Below are 14,398 nucleotides of genomic sequence, written 5' to 3'. Positions count from 1 at the left end.
TTCAACGATTCAACAACTCAGAATCGTTTAAGAAAGATAACAAAGGAATATGTGTACAAAAGAGAACTCTCACAGTAGAGTGAATTAATACACCAATTAGCAGCTCACTTTATACTTCAAAGTAACTCAAATATAAGAAATTTCAGCTCAATTACTTGGTATGGATTATCAAATAATTTTCCAAAGAAGATTAAAGATTTTGATCGTTGGAAAACTTTGCTTCAGATTGTAAATTAATTTCAGATCAGAGATTTTATCTCAAAAGAATTTTAGATCCTTTGAAAACAAAATTTTGAATACTTGAAGATTAGTTGATCTAAAACCTTTGAAAAACTTACTTTGATCTAAAAGCCTTTGAATATCTCTGGATTAGAAAAGTTGTTGAAAAGCACTAGATTTGGAAACTTTAGAGGATTTCTCAATTTCAAAATTCTTTTGAATATTTCATCAAAGTTCTTTCTCTCTTATTTTTTCTTTGAGATTAAGACTATTTATAGAGACTTTAGAAATCATCCATTACTCCCAAAGATTTCTAAAATTCATTTTCAAATATTTTGAATTAAATGTATTCAAAAACGTGGTTCAAAACATCTTTTCGTTGAGAAATTTATTGCAAACGTTCAAGTGGCAATCGCCTGCCACGACTTGGCAGTCGCCTGTCACAAAGCAATTTTCAAAACAGAATGCAGGCAGTTGCCTGCCAGAACCAAGGCAGTCGCTTGGTTTGCTCACACAGGCGCCTGTCAATTTAAGTAGTCGCCTCTCTAGCTACTGACTTTTAAAAGGACTTCTATTTTAATTTGGCAGTGGCCTGCCTCAACATGGCAGTCGCCTGGCCTTTCAGTATTTAAAAAAAAAATTTATTTTCTTAAACCCTTTCTTTTTATTGATCTGAAAAATTATTCTTTAAAGTATATGTTTAAAACATATTTTTAACTTTCTATGAGCTTCAAATTTCTTTATACTTGAGATTTACTTTGAAGTACTTACATTTGAGAATATCATTAAAAGTATAATTTAGTCTTCAAACTTGTTCTTCCATCATCTTTGTAGTTGCATTCTTTCCTTTGAGCTTTTCTCAATATGACTTCGTTCTTCATGCTCTTTGTAATCCATGAACTTTCTTATGCACTTGAAATCTGTTATTTTCCTGAAAAATTTTACTTAAAACATATTAAATATATCATTTGATTTGTTATCATCAAAATAAGAATTGTAAGCCTTATTAGGCCAACAATACTTATAATTATCTTACTGTTTTTACCATGATTTTGTAATAACCATAACATCTTTAAACTAATATGCATAATCTGAATATCTGACCGAATAATTGAATAACTAAGTGTTATGGTTTTGAAGTCATGACATTCTGAAGAATACTATAAATCATATTTTCTGCAAACTGCATATTGATATTTTCTACTAATATAGTGTAAAATATTTGCTTGTATAATATTTGTAAAATATATGTCTGATAAATATCTATCTGCAAAACATATCTGTCTGTGTTATACCTATCTGTAAAATATATCTGTATATACATATATGCTGTAATTCATAATTCTATAAAATCTAATAAAACATGTTTTTATGCAAAAACATTGTAAACCATGTTATTTTGAAAAGTTGTATAAATACTATACTAAACTATTATGAACACATGTCACATGATTAAGTAATTAGATTCTCATTCTCTAAAATCTACGTTTCCTAATATAATAATAATATTCTGGAAAAACTGAATATTAAATTGATATAGACATAACTTTCTGGTAAACTTTCTAAAATTCCTAGCATAGCATATTTCCCTTACCTATCTAATTGGGAGGCTGGCCTTCACTCAACTCTCGCACCCTCGATGTACCAACCCCAAAAACCTACTTTTACATATACATATTTTCCAGTAAATCAATACACTCATATTTCCTGAGATTGCTTATTCATAATTTCTTGAACTATAATTTACCTGGACTCCGGAACAGATACTTGTTGGGGTCCTCAACCCATGACTATAGGGGCCCAAAACGCCCTATTCCTAAAAATATGGCACCCCAAATTTATTCCACAAAACACTAGTATATTCTCATAGAATACAAAATCTAGCCCCAAATAATACTAGTAATACTAAAAATACTCACATAATCTACTTACCCTAGTTTTGGGATGGTTCCCAAACTTCTCAAATCAACATTCCGCTCTGGTTATGTTGTAGAGAATCTCCCCAGAATCACTGTGGTAGCTTCTGATTGTCAAACTGGGGAGAGACGGAGCCGTAATCTTAGAGAGAATTCAAAGAAACCGTTTAAGAGAGAGAGAGAGAGAGAGAGAGAGAGAGAGAGAGAGAGAGAGAATAATTATAAAATGAATTTCCCATCAAAAATCTGTTTTAGGGCTATATATAAAATTCTGTCCATGTGGCCGCGTCGACGAGCCACGTCACCTCGTTGATGAGTCGAAATTGTAGTTTCGTCAAGGAACGCCTGCTCCTCGTCGATGAGATTTAGACCCTGAAAACGCCTTCTCGGTAACTTCTCATCAACAAGATGAATGTCTCCATCAACAAACCCAAGAAGGATGCTCGTCAACGAGCGCCCTACGTTTGTCGACAAGACCCTATAAATTCCCTTTAAAAATTTTCTTATTTCTCTCTTTTCTTTATTATTTAATTACTATATTTCTTTGGGTCTCTACATTCTCCCCTCCTTATAAAATTTCGTCCCTGAAATTTACTATCTGTATACCAAATACCTGTATTGAACACCATCCATTAAGGAAAATAGACAACTTATTTTATTACTTACCCTCACTTAGGGCGAAGGAATACCGTGGTTACATTTAGGGTTCTGGGAGATTACAAATATACTTATAAAAGAAAATTCTCCCAAAACCAAAACATTACCTATCCTATAACCTAAAATACAACCATATACGTATCACTCTACACTAAACAAACTTTGTCTTTATCTAAACAATACTGACTAATACTATAATTCATTAAATAAGTATGGGTACTTCTATCTAATTTCTTCCTTAAGCTCCCACGAAGCTTCTTCTATAGCGTGGTTTCTCCACAAAACTTTCACCAGCTGAATTTTCTTAGTATGCAATTCCTGTGTCTTCCAGTCTAAGATTTGTACTGGTGCTTCCTCATAGGCTAGTGAATCTCTAAGCTCTATTTCTATATAACTGATTATATGAGATGGGTCTGGGACGTATTTCCTTAGCATGACAACATGGAATACGTCATGTATTCTAAACAAAGTTGGTGGCAGAGTTAGCCTATAGGCAATTGACCCCACTCTCTCAAGTCTTTCAAAATAACCAATATACCTAGGGTTTAGCTTTCCCTTCTTCTCAAGCCTTATAACCCCTCTCAGAGAAGCAATCTTCAAGAATACCCGATCCCCCACATCAAATTCTATCTCTCGACGGTGAGTGTCTGCATAACTCTTCTGCCGACTCTAAGCTGCACTAATTCTTTCTTTAATTAGTCAGACTTTATCATACGCCTGCTGCACCATCTCTGAACCCAAAACTCGCCTCTCGTCTACTTCATCCCAGAAAAGAGGAGTACGACACCTCCTACCATAAAGTGCCTCATAAGGTGCCATGACGATGCTGGCCTGATAGTTGTTATTGTAAGCAAACTCAATCAACGACATAAACTAGGTCCAGCTACCCCTAAAATCTAGCACACATGCATGGAGCATATCCTCTAATATTTGGACATTCCCTGGTCTCACCCAGCTCACCACTGCCTCTATCTTACTGATATGCCGTCCCCAGAGATCACATAACCGAGAAACATAACCTGCCTTAACCAGAATTTACATTTCTTGAATTTTGCATACAACTTTCTTTCTCTCAATGTTTGCAACACCAGTCTCAAATGATGCTCGTGCTCCACAAAACTTTTCGAGTAGGCCAGTATATCATCTATAAAAACTACCACGAACTGATCCAAAAATTGATGGAACACCCGATTCATTAAATCCATAAATACTACTGGTGCGTTAGTCAATCCAAATGGCATCACCAGAAACTCGTAATGCCCATATCTAGTTCAGAATGTTGTCTTTGAAATGTCTTTTGCCCTAACTTTCACCAGATGGTAATCTGACCAAAGGTCAATTTTAGAATAGATCTGGGTCCCCTGGCGTTGATCAAACAAATCATCAATCCTCGGAAGATGATATTTATTCTTGACTGTCAATTTATTTATTTCCCTATAATTTATGCACTTCCTCATGGTCCCATCTTTCTTCTTCATGAATATAACTAGTGCTCCCCAAGGCGACACACTAGGCCTAATAAATCCTTTATCCAGCAATTCTTGCAATTAATCTTTCAGTTCCTTTAACTCGGCTGGAGCCATTCGGTAAGGTGCTTTATATACCGGTGCTGACCTCGGTAGAAGATCCATGATAAATTCAACTTCACACTCTGGTGGTAAAATAGGTAATTCTTGTGGAAAAACGTCTTGAAAATTCTCTGACCACGGGATTATCTACTTATTCAGTTCTTCTTTTGGCAATTCTTTTATGTAAGCAACAAATCCTTGGCAACCACTTTGAATTAGTTTCCTTACATGAATAGCTAACACAAGATGTGGCAAAGCGCACACACATGAACCAATAAATTTGTATTCTTATTCACCACGAGGTCTGAAAATCAAATCTTTCAAACGACATTCAATAGTAGCATGATTAGCTGCCAACCAATCCATACCCAATATTACATCAAACCCCTGCATTTCTAATATCACAAGATCAACTGGTAGTACTTTTCCCCTAATGGCCACTGGAAAATCCCTAAATACCTTCCAACACCTCACCACTAATCCAGTCAGCGTAGCTACAACCAACTTCACATCCAACAATCGTGTCTCATACCCAATCAATTTAGCATACCCCGAAGAAATAAAAGAATGAGTGACACCTGTGTCAAAAAAAACAACTTTATATGAAAAAGCGGTAAAGGTACCTGTAACTACGTCACAGCTACCTCAGCGTCACCTGGCGTGAATGCATAGACCCTCGCTGGTGCAGTGTTCCTTTGCTGGCCTCCATGGGGCACTTGATAACCACCCCGAAATGGCCGGAGGGCTGGTGCCTAGGTCAATAATCCCTCACATGACCAACACTTGTGCCCGAACCTTCCACAATGATAGAAGACGTTCTCTCCCATCCTACATTCACCTAGATGCCTCTGGCCACATCTGGGACAAATAGGAATAGCATGTCCACCTTGAGAACCACTGCGCCCCATCATTCATCCTCGACTTCCTCTATACCAGTCTCCCCTCCATGGCCCCCGGCTAGAACCCACTTGAAAATCCTGAGGCATGGGCCTCTTCCTCCGACTCTAAGTTGCAGCACCGCTCTACATGCCACTCTCGATAACAACATCTATGTCCACCACCTCCGCGAATGTCTAAGCCCGAAATCTAATGACTTGTTCAATCAAATTCTGCTTCACACCTTCCTCAAATTTCCTTACTTTCTTCTCCTCGTCTGGTGCCAAGTATGGGGCAAATCGAGACAATTTAATAAATCGTATTGCATACTGTGATACTGTCATCTGCCCCTGAGCTAAATGCACGATAGTAGGGAAATATCGCTTGAAGTATAGCTCCTTGAACTAACTCCACGTCACTGGCATGGGATCAGGCCTCTACTCAATCAGTTTTTCCGATCTCCACCATCGTTTTGCCTTCCCTATCAATTTAAATGACGCAATGACACCCTCTGTTCATTTGTACATGATAGCACCGTCAATATCTCCTCAATGTCCTGAACCCAATTTTCAGCCACAATCAGGTCAGCTCCTCCAGAAAATAATGGGGGCTTTATCCACATAAACTGCTCGATCGTGCAGCCACGCTCCCCCGAACTCCTACCCATCTCAGCCATCACTTGTTGGGTGAGGCTGCGCAGTACTGCCTCAGAATCTCTACCCCCATACTAGAAGGTCCTGCTCCGTCACCCCCTGCATTTGTACCACTGCTCCCAAGGTCCATCCTTAAAAGACGAAGATCATAATAAAGGACCCTATCTCCCATACAGATTTAATTTATTTCATCTAATTGAAATCTCATATTCACTATTAACTACTCTCCCTAACCCTAACTCAAAATCCAATCCTGCAACCTAGACACACGACTCGTCAATAGTTTACTATGACTTTCCTAAAATCGACACCCTAGGAAAGACACAGAAACCACCACGAATATTTTGTACCCAAACCACAGAACAAAACCTCAAATCCTTTTTCTATATTCTGGTATTGTTTCCACTGCACTCTAGGGTCTATAGAACCTAACAACCTATCAACCTAGGCTCTGATACCAAATTGTAACGATTTGATTTTTCATGCCATTTTTTCCCACTTAATATATAAAATATATAACAAATCTCTTTGTATTATCTGTTAAAAACATATCAGGCCTGAGGGGAGCACTGAGGAAACTCTATACACATTACATTCTTAAGCAGCGGTAAACATAAAATTGTAAACTATATTTACAATACCAGAAATTTAAAAGTCCCAAAATATACATTACAAAACTCTCAGTGACATTTATCAAAAACCCTAGAATCTCCCCAAATAACCAACACCCAGGAAACACTCACCCTTCAAAAAGGGTAGCGCAAGAACCTCTCTACCTATGAGCCTGATCTGCTCGCCTCGCTGGATCACCTGAAAAATGTTAAGTCACTCGTATGAGACAATGTTCAGTAAAAGGAAATATGCTATCACTAGTGTGTGGCAATTGAGTTACACATTTAGCATACAGATACAATACTGGAACTGTAAAACTGTTAGTCTAGTATATCGTACATATTACATTTATTACAATTAAAAATACAACTGTATGTTTGAGTTTTCTAGTCACACATAATTCTAGTATTATAATAAATATGTTGTTGTACTGTAAATGTGTGTATATAGAAACAACTGTGATAATACCTTGGGAATTGAATGTCATGATTTAACCCCTCATGACAGGGTTGTGCGGCCCGTAGGTGAGACTTAACTCTGGTTGGCCCACCAGGTAAGTCAATTTGAAACTCTACCAATCACCAATCTGGCTCACTGTGATCTCTCCGGCAACAATAACTAGTCTCTACCTCGTCACACCGTCTTCCTCAACCCAGAACACTAGGGAGACAGCAATCTCTCCATAGACACAGTTGACAAAATCCACATACTATCTGACATATGTGGTTGCAATCTGATATGAAAATAGCAATGGTACCGTGCTTTGCTGTCTGAATCTGACTGAATATTTCCTCAGGGTCTGATACTATTTAGTACTGATACTTATAATTATCTTACTCTTTTTAACATGATTTTGTAATAACCATAACATCTTTAAACTGATCTACATAATCTGAATATCTGACTGAATAATTGAACAACTGAGTGTTATGGTTCTGAAGTCAAGGCATTCTAAAGAATACTATAAATCATGTTTTCTGAAAACTGCATATTGATATTTTCTACTAATATACTGTAAAATATTTTTTTGTATAATATCTATAAAATATCTATTTGATAAATATCTGTCTGCAAAATATATCTATCTGCATAATACCTATCTATAAAATATATCTGTATATACATATGTGCTGTAATTCATAATTCTATAAAATCTAGTAAAACATATTTCTATGCAAAAACACTGTAAACCATCTTATTTTGAAAAACCGTATAAATACTATACTAAACTGTTATGAACTCATGCCACACAATTAAGTAATTAGATTCTCATGCTCAAAAATCTGCGTTTCCTACTATAATAATAATATTCTGGAAAAGCTGAATATCAAATTGATATATACATAACTTTCTCGTAAACTTTCTAAAATTCCTAGCATAGCATATTTCCCTTACCTATCTGAGTGGGAGGTTGGCCTTCACTCAACTCTCGCACCCTCGATGTACCAACCCCAAAAACCTGCATTTATGTATACATATTTTCCAGTAAATCAATACACTCATATTTCATGAGATTGCTTATTCATAATTTCTTGAACTATAATTTACCTAGGCTCCATAACAGATACTTGCTGGGGTCCTCAACACATGACTACAGGGGCCCAAAACACCTTATTCCTGAAAATATGGCACCCCAAATTTATTCCACAAAACACTAGTATATTCTCATAGAATACAAAATTTGGCTCTAAATAATACTAGTAATACTGAAAGTACTCACATAATCTACTTACCCTAGTTTCGGGATGGTTCCCAAACTTCTCAAATGAACACTCCGCTCCTGTTATGTTGTAGAGAATCTCCCCAAGATCATTGTGGTAGCTTCTGATCGTCAGACTGGGGAGAGACGGAGCCGAAATCTTAGAAAGAAGTCAGAGAAACCGTTTTAGAGAGAGAGAGAAGAATTTAAAATGAGTTTTGTAACGACCTGTCTATCTTAATATAAAATGAAACATAATAAATAAAATAGTCAACTCAAACCCATAGGTAGCGGGTACACCTGTTATACACAGCGGAACCTACGCAGCAGTAAATGTAAATCACATTCATCAATCATAAATTACATAATACAAGAGTCTACTATATTCCCAAAGATATTGTGTTTGTACATACAATCTCCCAAATATCAAAATAAACCTAGGATCTTACAACAAAAATCTCTTAATCTTAGATCAAAACTTACCCTTCTAGTAAGGAAGCTCAACTCACTCAGCGGCGGACAAGGCCCTGTCCCGCCGGTCTCTCTGGGTTTCCTGAAAATCATTTAATGTTCGGGGGTGAGACACTTCTCAATAAGGGAAAATAAACTAAATACAGTTGTATGGCAACATGAATACTTAATGATAATATAGATATACAATACCATCTTCATACCAGAAATCATTCATCATTCAATAACTGCAAAAATGTATACTTTCATATTTCTAATAAATCATACTAATCATAACTGTCTGGTATAGCTAACAATACTAAAAACATACCCAAGATAAATAGCTAGCTGATGTCATGTATTACCCCCCATGACGGGTTATGCAGCCCAAAGGCGGGACCCGACAATGGCTGGCCAACCACTATCGAGTCAAAAATGTCTGTAACTACAATGGGCCCACCACACCCTGGTCCGGACTGCCAAGTGGACGTCTACAACTCTACATTGAAAGCCACATCGACTATCCATCTCCCACCCCCTCGTGGGGTGGTTAGCACCAATTTGAACATAGATATCTAATCTATAAGCTATGGTACCATGCTCCTGAACTGAACTAAACTAACATCCAGGTTCTGATAACATATAATACATGATAATATAGCGTTTAACATAAATGGATTGATAACATTTTCTATAATTTCATAAATATGGCCTCATGCCGAACATTTCATAAATACAACCTCGCACCGAACATTTAATAAAGATGGCCTCGTGCCGAAATCATACGTAAAACACGGCCTCGCACCGGCTATCAATCACGGCCATGCGCCGAATATCTCATACATATCATTCTTAATATTAAATCAATTATCATGTATTTTCAACATGCTTCATTCATAACATTGTCATATCATAGTACTTCTCACGTAAAGGAATATTCATGCCACACATTTTCTGTATAAAACCATACATTATATTCTAAAATCATAATTTCTAGCATATCATACATATATATATTATACACATTTCAACATAATAGTAATATTTTCCCAAATGTGCATTTTCTTCGTAATATACAGATATAATACATGCTTTCCTGAAAATTAATTTATTGATAAATAATAATAATTTGCATGGAAAATAACTGTTTTAGTTTATTCCCTTACCTAGTACTGAAAAGAAAACCCCCCTAAAAACCTACTCGTTTTGCACCTGCAGGGTTCCCCGAGCAACACCCTGAAACCAACAACTCACAGAACTAAACTTCAATATTTTCACGTAAGTATCATTTCCTATAACTGCGAAAAGATCAAATTTGGTATAAAAAGTCTTACCTCAACTCAGGGATGAATTTCAACGGAGTTCCACCAACGATCTGCTCTGGCAGATATGTAGAGAACATCTCTAGGAGCGTCGTGATGGCTTCAAATGCTCAAACCGGCAAAAATTTGGCCTAAAATCAAAGAGAGAAGGATGGAGAATCGAAGGGAGAGAGAGAGAGAGAGAGAGAGAGAGAGAGAGAGAGAGAGAGAGAGAGAGAGAGAGAGAGGGTTCTGTGCTGAAAATTATGCTTAAAAATGAAGTTCGGGCTATTTATACACTGGCCTTCGTCGACAAGCCACGTCACCTCGACGACGAGCTCAAGAAGGCTCCTCGTCGACAAACTCTCCCCTTCGTCGACGAAATTCAGAGTTGCCCAAAAAACCCTTCTTGGTATCTTCTCGTCGACGAAACTTGGCTTCGTCGACAAGGCCCTCATGTACCCTCATCGACGAATCCCCTGTGTTCGTCGATGAGGACTTGATAGATTTCCTCAGTTATTACTCCCAAAGTGCAACGTCGCTACCTCCTTCTATTTCTATTTCCATTTCCCTTCCTCTCTATTATTTAAATATCATTATTCTTTGTGTCATTACATTCTCCATTCCTTATAAAATTTCGTCCTCAAAATTTACTATCCATATAATTCATCGTCCCTTAATAGGAAAAATGGTCTACTTATTTTATTACTTGCCCTCACTTATGGCAGAGGAATACCCGTGGTTACATTTCAAGTCCTGGGAGATTACATATACCAAAATAAAATTCACCCAAAACTAGAATACCACTTACTAACTAAAGCATTACATGTACCTGCAAAAGAAACATTACATATATACTCACATTTCTTAATCACATATGGACTTCTTGAAATAATTGCGAGTATTTCTATCTAATATGTTCCTCGAGCTCCCAAGAAGCCTCTTCTATTGCATGATTCCTCCATAGAACTTTTACCAAAGGAATCTTCTTATTACGTAGTTCTTGTTCCTTCCTGTTCAAGTTTGCACTGGTACCTCCTCATAAACTAGAGAATCATTGATCTCTAACTCACCATAGTTGATAATATGAGAAGGATCTGGGACGTTTTTACTCAACATAGATACATGGAATACGTTAGGGGTGAGCATAATTCGGTGAAAACCGAATTAACTGAATTAACTGGCTAAAATTGGCCGGTTCGGGTAAAAAATACGGTTCGATCGGTTCGGTTAAAATTCTACAAACTTTCGATTAATCGATTTCGGTTCGGTTAACGGTTAAAAAAATATCGGTTAACCGATTAACCAAATTACTAATGGTTTTTATTTTTAATATAATTTATAATAGGGCATTCGGGGACTCGGGCGACTCGGGCTTGGGGCCTGGGCCTGGGGGGAAAAAAAGGCTTCGTGCCTTCGTTCACTTCACAGTTCACACTTCACACTCACAATGGGGAATGGGGATTAGGAATTAGAGTTAGGGTTTATTCTCACTTCCTCAGTTTCTATGCGCTCTGCCGAGTGCCGATTTGCCCTGCACGGCGCACGTCCGCAGGCCGCAGCTCTCCTGCCTCTCCATTGGAGTCATCGAACCACCTCTCAGACTCGGACTCGGCAAATCCCCTCTAGCCTCTTTGAGTCTTCGGCAGCTTGGCTCTCCAGAGTCCAGCCTCTCGTCTCAGTCCTTAGCGTCTCAGACTCTCAGCCACCAGCTCGCCGTGCAAACCCGGACCCCAGTGGCAGTAATTCTTCCTCTTCTCCTCCTCCTCCTCCTCTTCCTCCTCCTCCTCCTTCTTCTTCTTCTTCTTCTTCTTCTTCTTCCACTTTTGTTATTATATTTATATGCGTTTTTTGGGTTTGCATTTATCGACATTTTTGCTGCTTCATTTTAATTTCTGGTAGAAATTATTAGAAGGTTAAGAATGGAAAATATGATTTGTCTTTGAAGTTGATTTTGCATTTAGGAGGAGTATTTCAGTTTCAGTGTAAATAGTTACGACCTTCAGATTATTCAACAAATTTGGTTTTGTGTGTATTAACGAATTCAGCTTCAAAATATTTAATGGATGCTCCCAAACACCACCTTAGAGCCATGAAAATTAGGTGAAATCTAGAGAAAATTTATCCTAGTTCTTGGTTAGTTTTATTGGAATGCATTATTTAGTGCTTGAAAATTTTAAATCTTGAAAGTTCAATGAGAACATATTCCATTGAAACATTATCAAGTGTCTGCTTCCATTTTATTTTGTGGAAAAATGTTGTATTGTAATTTTATTTTCTTTTAGCCAGAAATAAGTGATTCAAATTTATTCATTAAAATGCTATTCACAACAAATGCATCGATTAAATTTCAGTGGGATGATCAACGCGTGCTCATTGCATGCATTTTTAATAATTAAAATCCAGAACCACATTTTTTGAGCTTTCTGCATATGATTGCCACTTGCTAAGTTATGAATATGAATGCAATAGGTAAGCATATTGTTTTATGTAAAAAATTTTAAGGTAAGAATGCTTTATGTTGTGATCAGAGTATTTTTTTTTTTTTTTTAAATTTGGATTAGTACTCTTCTATGATGGACTTTACCCTTCTTTTTTATTTTTTTTTAGATATCAAAGGGAAAATGAGCAATGACTTGCCTATAGAGGTGGAGGTGCCAAACTTGGAGGATGCAATAATGACGCAAGCTAATTCCCAAAATCAGCCTTCAAATCCTAGTATGACAAGTGAGAGTGCTACTAATCCTCCTACTTAATCTAATCAAAAAGTTAGGAAGAGAATGAGACCAAGATCTGAAGTGTGGGATCACTTCACTAAATTTGTGACAAAGTCTGGTGAAATTAAGGGTAAGTGTCATTATTGTCATATTGATTATTGTGCTAATCCTAAAAAGAATGGTACGGGCACACTTAAATATCATATGGTTAGATGTGCACAAAATCCACATGTTGAAGAAACAAAATAGACACAATTAAATTATCAACCAGCCTTAAAAAATGCAGAGGGCTCAAAGTCAACTCTTACAAATTGGAAATTTGACCAAGAGGCAATTCGAAAGGCATTATCTTACATGCTTACTGTTGATGAATTGCCTTTTAAATTTGTAGAGAATATGGGATTCAAACATCTTATGAAAGTTGCATGCCCTCGTTTTCGAATTCCATCAAGATGGACAATTTCTAGGGATTGTTATGACCTTTACATGGAAGAGAGGTTAAAGTTGAAAAAGTTTTTGAAAACCTCCTCTCAAAAGGTTAGTCTCACAACTGATACATGGACTTCTTTGCAAAAGGTCAATTATATGTGTTTGACTGCACACTTTATAGATAATGATTGGAAATTGAACAAAAAGATCCTTAACTTTTGTCCATTTTATAGTCATAAAGGTGAAGAGATAGCTATGGCCATTGAGAGGTGTTTGCTTGACTGGAGAGTTGATAATGTGTTTACAATAACTGTAGATAATGCAAGTTCAAATGACGTTGCAATTGCCTACATAAAAAGAAAAGTTTCAAATTGGAGAAAAGACATTTGTGGAGGCAAATTCTTGCACATGAGGTGCATTGCACATATAATTAACCTAGTTGTGCAAGATGGTTTGAAAGAAATGGGGGATTCAGTTGCTCGTGTTAGAGACGCAGTCAGATATGTTAGGCATTCACCTGCTAGGTTGAAAAATTTCAAGCGTTGCGCAGAAGTAGAAAAAGTAGAATGCAAAAAGATGTTATGCCTAGATGTTAGCACTCGATGGAATTCTACTTATCTGATGTTAGACACAGCTCAAAGATATGAAATGGCTTTTGAAAGGTTTAGGGATGAAGATCCTTCATTTAGAATTGTGCTTGAGACTAGGGATGGCATACCAAGTAGTTTTGATTGGGAACAAGTTAGAAAATTTGTGATGTTTTTGGAACACTTCTATGAACTCACTATACGAGTTTCAGGTTCTTTGTATGTTACAAGTAATACCTTTTTTGATGAAATTAGTGGGATTGATTATCTTCTAAAAGAGTGGGAAAATAGTGATGACCTGGAGTTGAGTTTAATGAGCATGAAAATGAAGGATAAATACAACAAGTACTGGGGAAACATTGACAAAATGAATATATTGATTTTTGTTGCATCTGTTCCTGACCCTAGACGTAAGTTGGGATTTATGCAATATGCTCTTTCTACTATGTATGAAGGTGACAAAGGTTTATTGGTGGGGAAAAAGGTTCAGGATACAACAATGGAATTGTTTTCTAAGTATAAAAAGTTGTCACAATCTAAAAATGAAGAATCAAACAAAAGTGAAACTTCAAGCTCGACTTGCTCCACTGGTCAAGGTGAAGTAGCAGAACGAAAGTTCAAAGTTTTGTATCAAAAGTACAAGACTCAAATTGGAGGTGGAGATAATAAATCAGAGTTGGATAGGTATTTGGGGGAGGATTGTGAATAGGATGT

This window comes from Malania oleifera, chromosome 13 (assembly GCF_029873635.1).
Source record: "Malania oleifera isolate guangnan ecotype guangnan chromosome 13, ASM2987363v1, whole genome shotgun sequence".
Classification (NCBI taxonomy): domain Eukaryota; kingdom Viridiplantae; phylum Streptophyta; class Magnoliopsida; order Santalales; family Ximeniaceae; genus Malania; species Malania oleifera.
This window is presented reverse-complemented; position numbering follows the sequence as displayed.